This window comes from Thalassophryne amazonica, chromosome 3 (assembly GCF_902500255.1).
Source record: "Thalassophryne amazonica chromosome 3, fThaAma1.1, whole genome shotgun sequence".
Lineage (NCBI taxonomy): Eukaryota > Metazoa > Chordata > Actinopteri > Batrachoidiformes > Batrachoididae > Thalassophryne > Thalassophryne amazonica.
In genome coordinates, this window is record NC_047105.1 from 128,829,688 (window position 1) to 128,838,291 (window position 8,604).

At 41.1% G+C, this 8,604-nt stretch overlaps 2 long non-coding RNA genes across 2 annotated transcripts in view; one reads left to right on the top strand and one right to left on the bottom strand.

Moving 5' to 3' along the window:
• Positions 1 to 3,969, top strand: part of LOC117507566 — a 23,095-nt gene extending 19,126 nt beyond the window's left edge. The window contains exon 3 of the long non-coding RNA XR_004559750.1: positions 3,948 to 3,969. This is a non-coding gene — a long non-coding RNA (uncharacterized LOC117507566). The remainder of the gene's footprint in view (positions 1 to 3,947) is intronic.
• The window catches only part of LOC117507597, a 19,404-nt gene extending 14,780 nt beyond the window's left edge, over positions 1 to 4,624 (bottom strand). Inside the window, exon 1 of the long non-coding RNA XR_004559782.1 lies at positions 4,335 to 4,624. This is a non-coding gene — a long non-coding RNA (uncharacterized LOC117507597). The remainder of the gene's footprint in view (positions 1 to 4,334) is intronic.
• Positions 4,625 to 8,604: the final 3,980 nt, after the last annotated feature.

Below are 8,604 nucleotides of genomic sequence, written 5' to 3' on the forward strand. Positions count from 1 at the left end.
GATATGGCCTCAAATAATGAATGAATGAGGTAATTTCGGTACAAAGAAAAGAAACGTCAATACAAAATAAAAAGAAACAAAACTGATTTGTCAGTCAATCTAAGTAATGGAAAGGTTGTAGGTAGAAGCAAAAGCTTATATACACCTACCCCTTTTACCTCAGTAAAATTTACTCCTCACAACAATCGCAAAATAATCAGAACAAGCAAGGCACAAACCTTTGAAGATAATCAATGAACTTAAATTTCTCATCATAAGCAGGGGTGGTGGCCAAGTAGCAGGGGTGGTGGCCAAGTGTTTAATGTGCTTCAGTTCAGAATGTTCCGGGTTCAAATCCCACCCCTGCCACATTTCTCCATGTAATGTGGAGTTGCGTCAGGAAGGGCATTCGGCGTAAAACGTGTGCCAATTCAACATGCAGATCCACCTTGGATTTGCTGTGGCGACCCCGAGTGCAAACAAGGGAGCAGCCGAAGGGACTTACTAACGAAATAAGTAATAATTGTGCACATTGCACAATCCAAAGATAATAGTACAAAATCAATAAACTGAATTGTCCATACTGTAACCAGAAATTATATAGTTTTTATAAAGTCTTTTAAATCTGACTGGAGTACAGCATAATTTAATACCCTGTGGGACAGTTGTTCCAAATTTCAGTACAGTAGTTCAAGTCCTTGGCTTATCAAATATCAATATTCCTGTCGAATATAAGTGGAGTCCTTCATTTTAACAGATTTTGGACATGTTGGGATAAAAGTTTGTTTTTGGTTTTGTATATAGTTTGTATTGTAATCAACTAAATCTGTGAATTTCAGAATATTTAAGCACATAAATAATAGGTAGGTTTCAATTGCTGCACCACTTTAGAGAGAGTAGAAAGAGCAACAAGTTCACATCGCTCAATCACAGAAGGAGGAACTGGACCAACAGCTTGGTCAGCACTGAGACTGTTGTTGTCAAGTTTTCTTATACTGTCAACTTTTCCAATAAAGAAATGAAGAAAGTCCTCAGAAGTACTGACTGAGGTATCAGCCAGAACGTGTGTGTGTGTGTGTGTGTGTGTGTGTGTGTTGATTAACAACTAAATTAATAGTGTTAAAAAGAGTTCTGGGTCGATGACTGTTGCTCTGGTGTCACAGACCGAACAGTGCCCGCAAAAAAATTTCTTCGGTAAAACCACATTTGCATTGTCGATAAGACAGATGGATTTGACATTCAATATAATCCTTCTCCCACTCTGAATGAAAATAAGTTTTTGATGTTTTTATTTTTTAGCATTACCTCACTGTTCTACAGCGTTACTTGTTCTTTGGCGTTCAACGGCAGCCGGCATTCTTATTGGTGCATTGCTGCCACCTTCTGCATCAGTCTGTTATCGCAGCATGAAATGCTCTTGAGTCCAGATTTTTAACAAATTTTTCAGGTGTTCGACTGGAACTCAGCCCGCGATCAACCGGTTGGGCATGCCAGCCATAGGGATGCAGGGTTGTGTGACATTGTTTTGTATTAAAGGGGGTTCTGTCGGTTTCTCTCCGTTCTGTGCTCAGTGTGGTTGGGTTCAGTCTGATCTGGCTTGGGGGACCAGTTCAGGTGCATGCTTGTCCAGGGATGCACAGATCGGGCAGATGGATATTGACGTGATATTATCTTTCAGAAGGGGGAGTTGCTAATGTGTCACTGTGCTCTTGCTAAGGTTATATAAGATTAAGTTTCCATTTCCCAGGAACGGTGTTTACTCTGCTATCATGACTTCTTGTAACTGTCAGCCAGTCTCCACTTCTCTTATCTGCATGAGAAGACACAACAACATGGTGCCATTGCAGTGAGTCAACAGGGTGGATACTGACAAATAGGGCGAACCATCAACCTGTTTTTGTGTGTTCCAGTGTGCCGCTGTGTGTTTGTAGCTCTTTCTGAACCAGTTCCCACGTGAGCTATGTTCACTAAGAGTCCAGATCTGTTATGACTTCGCATTAGACTAATGAAATGGCCTTTTCTGTATTTAAAGCATTGCTTCTGAGCCCTGTGTTCAGGATGGTTCCAACAAAGAGCCGGGTCATTTACACCAGTTAGCATTTTGAAATTGACAAAACATTCAAAAGTGAAAGATTTTTGTTTATTTGTAGATGTTGAATAAAGATTTGGGTTTAGACTGTTTTCAACTGGCATTTTGAATAGTGTTATTTTACCCCCTATACAAAGAGGAAATTATATGAGCGAAGCGGCGCAAAGCTCACTCATGGTACAGGGCGTCCTAAACAGGAAGTGCCAATTTATCAATCACAGTGAAACAGGAACTGTTGAAATGTCAAACACTTCCTGGCATGGGTGGAGCTAGAGCTGAGGCCGGGATTTCTCTGGACTCTCCTGAAATCTGATTGGACACAGGTGATTGACATGTTACAGCACCACACATCTGGTTGAAAGATCTGCATTTTCAAATCAGTGAGTCACATTGACCGCTCAGTTCCTCCTGTCCAGTAGTTTGTGCTGTGTACCACAAAAAGTTCTAATCCACCTTAGTAGAAGAAGAAAAATGTTTGCTTCAGATTTGAACTGAACACATCGTTTGAAATATGGACTTCTAATCACACGACCGTATTTTATGCCAGAAATGAGGTCCAGGTTGTTAAAAGCAGCATTTCTCCTTTAATTTGGGTTGGTTTATGTACACGTTAAAACTAACAGACAACAGCTAGTTCATGTTGGCTTATTATTGCAGCAGATAACTGAAACAATCCTTAAAATGGTGATGCTTCTATCACCATTTTAAGGATTGTTTCAGATTCAGCACAAATACAGCTGGAGCTTGACCTCTGTACAAACTGAAACTGACCTTTGTCACCATTCCTGCTGCTTTTACCTCATAACTCCATAACATTCAGTCACAGTTTATCCAAACTATACCTTTTTGGAATCTTTATTATCAGGCAAATAATGTGGTTTAGTTTTCTATATGATTGGAGCATATTTTAATTTAAACCAGGGGTGGGCAAGTTGTTCCAGAAAGGGCCAAGAGGGGGCAAGTTGTTCCAGAAAGGGCCAAGAGGGTGCAGGTTTTCTTTGCAGAAAACCTGCACGCCTGTCGGTTGCGTCATTCGCCTGTGAGCAGGCTTTGAGTGAGGAGTGGTCCAGCCCCCTTGGCGGATTTTCATTGTCAGGAAATGGCGGAATGATTTGGGCTTTTTTTCCATCAGAATTTTTTCAGAAACTGTTAGAGACTGGCAGCTGGAAACCATTCGAAAAATTTATCTGGCTTTCGGTAAAAATTTTACGGGCTTCACAGAGAATAAGGAGTGTTACTACAGCTTTAAGGACGGCTTTAAGGACACTCGGCATGCCGCGCTCCGTGCCGCCATCGAGAGCCACAAACCACCGGATTATTTCTAAACGGATGGCTCTGTGGATCCAAGACCGTCATGTGCACTTTCTCTGGTTATCACAAGAGCTGGACATTAGCCATTTTCCGGCACATTTCACTTTTAACAAGAGATTTTGTCATGGAAAGCCGAGCGGAGGCTTCGCGTGTCACGACTGATTTGCTGATGGAGCGAGACAAAGGAGCACCTCCGTTTTGGTCTCACAGGACGGCTTTGAGATGGCGTTCAGACAGCTGTCGGTGGATTTTCCATCGAGTGATTTTTTGAGAAATTGTGGATGTGCCTGGACATGCCAGAACATGTCCCGTGAGGCTTCATCACGGCATTGCTGTGCGCCATGCGGCACCGCCGCGACGCGCGGAATTCCTCCACACATCTGTCTCAATGTGCCGAAAAAGTGTCTTTTTCACAATTCCCTGTGCTAGTCAGAAACAAACGACGTCCTGGATAAAACACAGCATCCAGTTTGGAAATGAACGGCACATTCCACTGTTACAGGAGTTTTTGTCATGGAAAGAGGAGCGGAGGCTTCGTTGTTAAATTAATTGTATTGTTTCTCTGCAGACATGCAGCCGTTGTTGGTGATTAAAGAGAAAGCTCTCATCTGAACACCAGGAATGGAATCTGAGTGTTGACCAGGAGAACATTAAAGAAGAAGAGAAGCTGTGGATAAGTCAGCAGGGAGAGGAACTTCAGCAGCTGAGGAGGCGAGCTCACAAAGTTTGGTTTCACTGTGAGAGTGAAAGTGATGATGAAAAATCAGAGTCATTCACTCCTTCATCAAAGCCAAAGTGATGAGAGCACAGAGGCTGAGCCTGTAGGCCAGCACCTCATCTGTACACAGACACTGACAGCAGAAGCTGATGAAGAGGATGATGAGGACCACAAAAAGCCAGTAAATCAGGTCCAAACAGTCACTTACAACCAAATACTAGTGGCAAAAGTTCAGACAGTTCTGGAACTGAGACTGATGACAGTTATGACTGGAAACAGACCAGAGAACTACAGTCACATTTTAACTGTCGAAAAATACCAAATATTGCTCATTCAGGCAACACTGATGTGAAACAGTTTAAAGGCTCTAAATATGGAAAAGCATCTGGTCACATGAACAACTTAGAGCAACAAATGGGGAGGGAAGCAAGTGGAAAACCATTTAGCTGTTCTGATCAGACTAAAAGACAGAAACAGAAGGGCACTCTGAACAAACACATTAGAATTCAGACAGGACAAAAAACATTTGTCTGTTGTGAGTGTGGTCGAAGATTTGGACGAAAGAGCACCCTCAAAATACACATGATAATTCATACAGGACAAAAAGCATTTGTCTGTTCTGAGTGTGGTCAAAGATTTGGACAAAAGGGCAACCTGAAAACACACATGATAATTCATACAGGACAAAAAGCCTTTGTCTGTTCTGAGTGTGGTCAAAGATTTGGACAAAAAAGCACTCTGAACACACACATGGTAATTCATACAGGACAAAAAGCATTTGTCTGTTCTGAGTGTGGTCAAAGATTTGGGCGAAAGTGCAGCCTGAACGAACACATGAAAATTCATACAGGTCAAAAAGCATTTGTCTGTTCTGAGTGTGGTCAGAGGTTTGGACGAAAGGGGCACTTGAACACACACCTGGTAATTCACACAGGGCAAAAAAGCATTTGTCTGTTCTGAGTGTGGTCAAAGATTTGGACAAAGGGCACCCTAACCTCACACATGATATTCATACAGGGCAAAAAGCATTTGTCTGCTCTGAGTGTGGTCAAAGATTTGGACGAAACAGCCACCTGAACTCACACATGATAATTCATACAAGAGAGAAAAAGCAACAGTCTCATGCAGCAACAAAACTTGCAAGACAGACCAGAGAGCAATACAGCAAAAGAGAAGGAAAACATTGAGTGGAAAGATGGAAACAGCACAAAAGAGCCAGATGAGTTCCAAGAAGAACTCGAAAAGGAATACATTGACAAAGTTGGAACATGGCAGTGGCTAAAAAATGGAGAACTTGGTTTTGATGGAGAAATAATTCTGATTGGAGCACAAGATCAGGGACTTCTAACAAATGGCTTCAAAAAAATGGCAGGGATCTCACAAAATGATAAATGTCCGATTCTGTCATACAGCTGTTGAGAATGTAAAACCATCCTAACTTCAGCATGCCAGATCCTCATGGCAATGGACATTATACATCCAGACACAACAGAATCTGTCAATATCTCCACTGGAAGATATGCAAGGACTGGAGACTGGAAGTCAAAGAACACATCTGGGAGCACGAGCCAGCACCAGTCTCATCCAACGGAAAAGTAACCGTCTTCTATGACAAAGAGATCCCAGCAGGAAGACATATCAAAGGAGGCGCAATCAGACCTGATATTGTCATCTGGAACAAGCAAGAGAAAACAGCCAAAATCATCGATCGACAGTCCCCAATGACTGCGGCCTGAATCGAGCGGAAAGGGAAAGATCTCAAAATACCAAGACCTGAAAAATGACCTACGAACAACATGGTCATTGAAAGACATCGATATCATCCCAACTGTGGTGGGGGCAACAGGCCTGATGAAGAAGAACCTGAAGAAATACCTTGAGGTAATCCCCGGTCACCCACGCACGCGCACATGAGGTGCAGTTGTCTGCAATTAAGGGAACGATCACCATCTTGAAGAGAGCCCTCAAATACAATGCCAGCTCTGGTTAGGATAACTATAGAGCCTAGGGTGCACCTTTAGACCCCAGGTTTGGGGCCCACTGCATTCTATTAAAAAGACATCAAAGATAAATGAGAAAACAAAGGCAAAAAGCATTGTCTGTTCTGACTGTGGTCAACGATTTGGACAAAAGGGCACCCTGAACAAAACGCATGACAATTCATACAGAAGTGGGTTGGAGTTCCTACTGGACACGAGCCTCGAGTGTCCTCGGCCCCACTGTGAGGGGGTTTGCCATGAGAGATCTTGGTATGAGGATGTTTCAAAAGAAACAAACCCCAGCTAAAAACTCCACAAAGCACCTAGGCACCAGGGTGTGTGAAGAAAGCAATGGTGCAACTTCTCCCAGTGCTGTGGGGAGACATCTCTTCTGTGGCAGCACTCAGCTGGGTCATCCTCCAGATCAGCTCGGTCATTCACCAGATAGTTCTGATCCTGGACCCCAGCAACAACACCATCAAAGGGCTAAAAGAATCCACTGAAAATACATCATTGTTAAATGGTCCATTGGGGAGAAGCAAAAGATCTTTCACTGTTTCACTTACTCAAACATGAGAAGTGGGGCAGGAAATCAAAGGCAGTATTTGAGGAGAGGATAGGTCACCATCTTGAAGAGAGCCCTCGGATACAAAGTCAGTAATGTTTAGGGTACAACTTTAGACCCCATGTCTGGGGCCCACTGCACTCTATTAGAAGGAAATCCAAGGCAAATGAAAGGCAAAAGGGACTCAGTCAGCTCGTGGAAATCAGTCCATGATTCTCCAAAGACATTGTATGGAATTTGGACTGGATAAATGCTCAAAATGCACAATCAAAAAATGTAAAAAGAGAAAACCAGAAAACATATAGTTGGATGAAGGGTGCTACATTGAAGATTTGGCTGAAGACTCCACATACAAATCCTTGGGAATTGAAGAAAATGCTTCAATAGAGCACAAGAAAATGACAAAGAAAACAACACAACACAAGAATACCTAAACCACTTCAAAAAAGATCTGACAAACAGAGTTGACACCAAAGAACAAGATCAGAGTCATAAACTGGGGATGTGGACAAGTCTCTGAATGTTGTAATGTCGCAATGTTGAAATTGTAAATTTTGTTGAAAATATGGAATATTTTTCAGTAAAAACTGAAACTTATCCTAATTTTTTCCTTCTTCAGTTCTTGGATTTTGATTATCATGTTTCTGTTTGAGTCATTGAAGCACTGTTCACAATTCTTCCTCTGAAAAATATTAAAATTTTGAGTTTTGGAAAAATGTAGATTTTTTTTATCATGAAAATATTAAAATTCATCAGAACACATTTTCTCCTTCAGTTTCTGATTTTAATTCTGATGAGTTTGATTCATCTAAACACTGTTCACAGTTCTTCCTTAAAAAGTTTGAATTTTTGTCATTAAATACTGTTTGTTTGAAAACAATAAAATTCACCCAAAATGTTTATTTTCCTCCAGTTTCTGATACATTTTAATTCTGATTGTTTTGTTTGATTCATTAAAGCTCTGTTCTAAATTACAGAATTTTAAATTTGGGCAAAGTACTAACTTTTGGTTATGAAACCTAAAATACACCCAAAGTTGGTTAAGTTTTCAAATTCCCTGAGAGAGAAACCTTCACCAAAACAAGATAACATTGAAGAAAATTTACAGATTGTCATTAAAATTTGGAGGAGAACCTCAACTTCCAGCAATAATATTTCCAGCAAATTTCTGTTCCCTGATACAGTTGACACACTACTGTCAATATTTCAGCTGGTACTTCAGGTTTCATTCAAAAGTCTAATTTGACAGTAGTGTAAACACTAAAATGACTCTTACAAAATTTACAGCCATTGGTGAAGAATTTTATTTGGGGTATGTCATCATTTTCCTCACCTGCATAGTGCGGGGAAATAGTTGGGAGAATAAACCTGGGTGAGCTCTGGTTATTAACTAGAACTGTTTCATGATGTCTGCTGCTGTACCTGTGAGGTCAGAGGTCGATGGTGGAGGTGGAACGAGGAGTGTCTTAAAGGGAAACATTTTTCCTGAATCAGTGGCGTTTCTGATCCTGTCATGACAATTTGACAGCAGCAATGCTGGAAAATCAACATGACAGAAGAGACGGACATGAACTGAGGACAACAGGGTGTCCAGATTTACAACGCTGCCGTTCAGCTGCTCTGATCCTTGTCAGTTCTGCATTTTCTGGAGTGTCAAATTGCATTTATTTACTAGTTGGGAGGTTCTGGGACTTAAACTCCAGTGTGACTTATATACTGCTAAATCATAAATTTTTCACATTGAATAAAACTAAACCAAGCACATAAAAATAAACCTGTTTTTTGGGGGGCGAAGGGGGTGGTCATGAAGTAACGCCTTTCTGTTTATCTACATAAAAAGGAAAATGCAAATTGTACAAAAATCTATCTGCAGAAGTGTTTGGAAGTCTGTTTATACTCTTGCATTTATAATTGTAAATTTGTTTGTCGGACACAAAAGAGGAGCATTTCACCAACAATATAG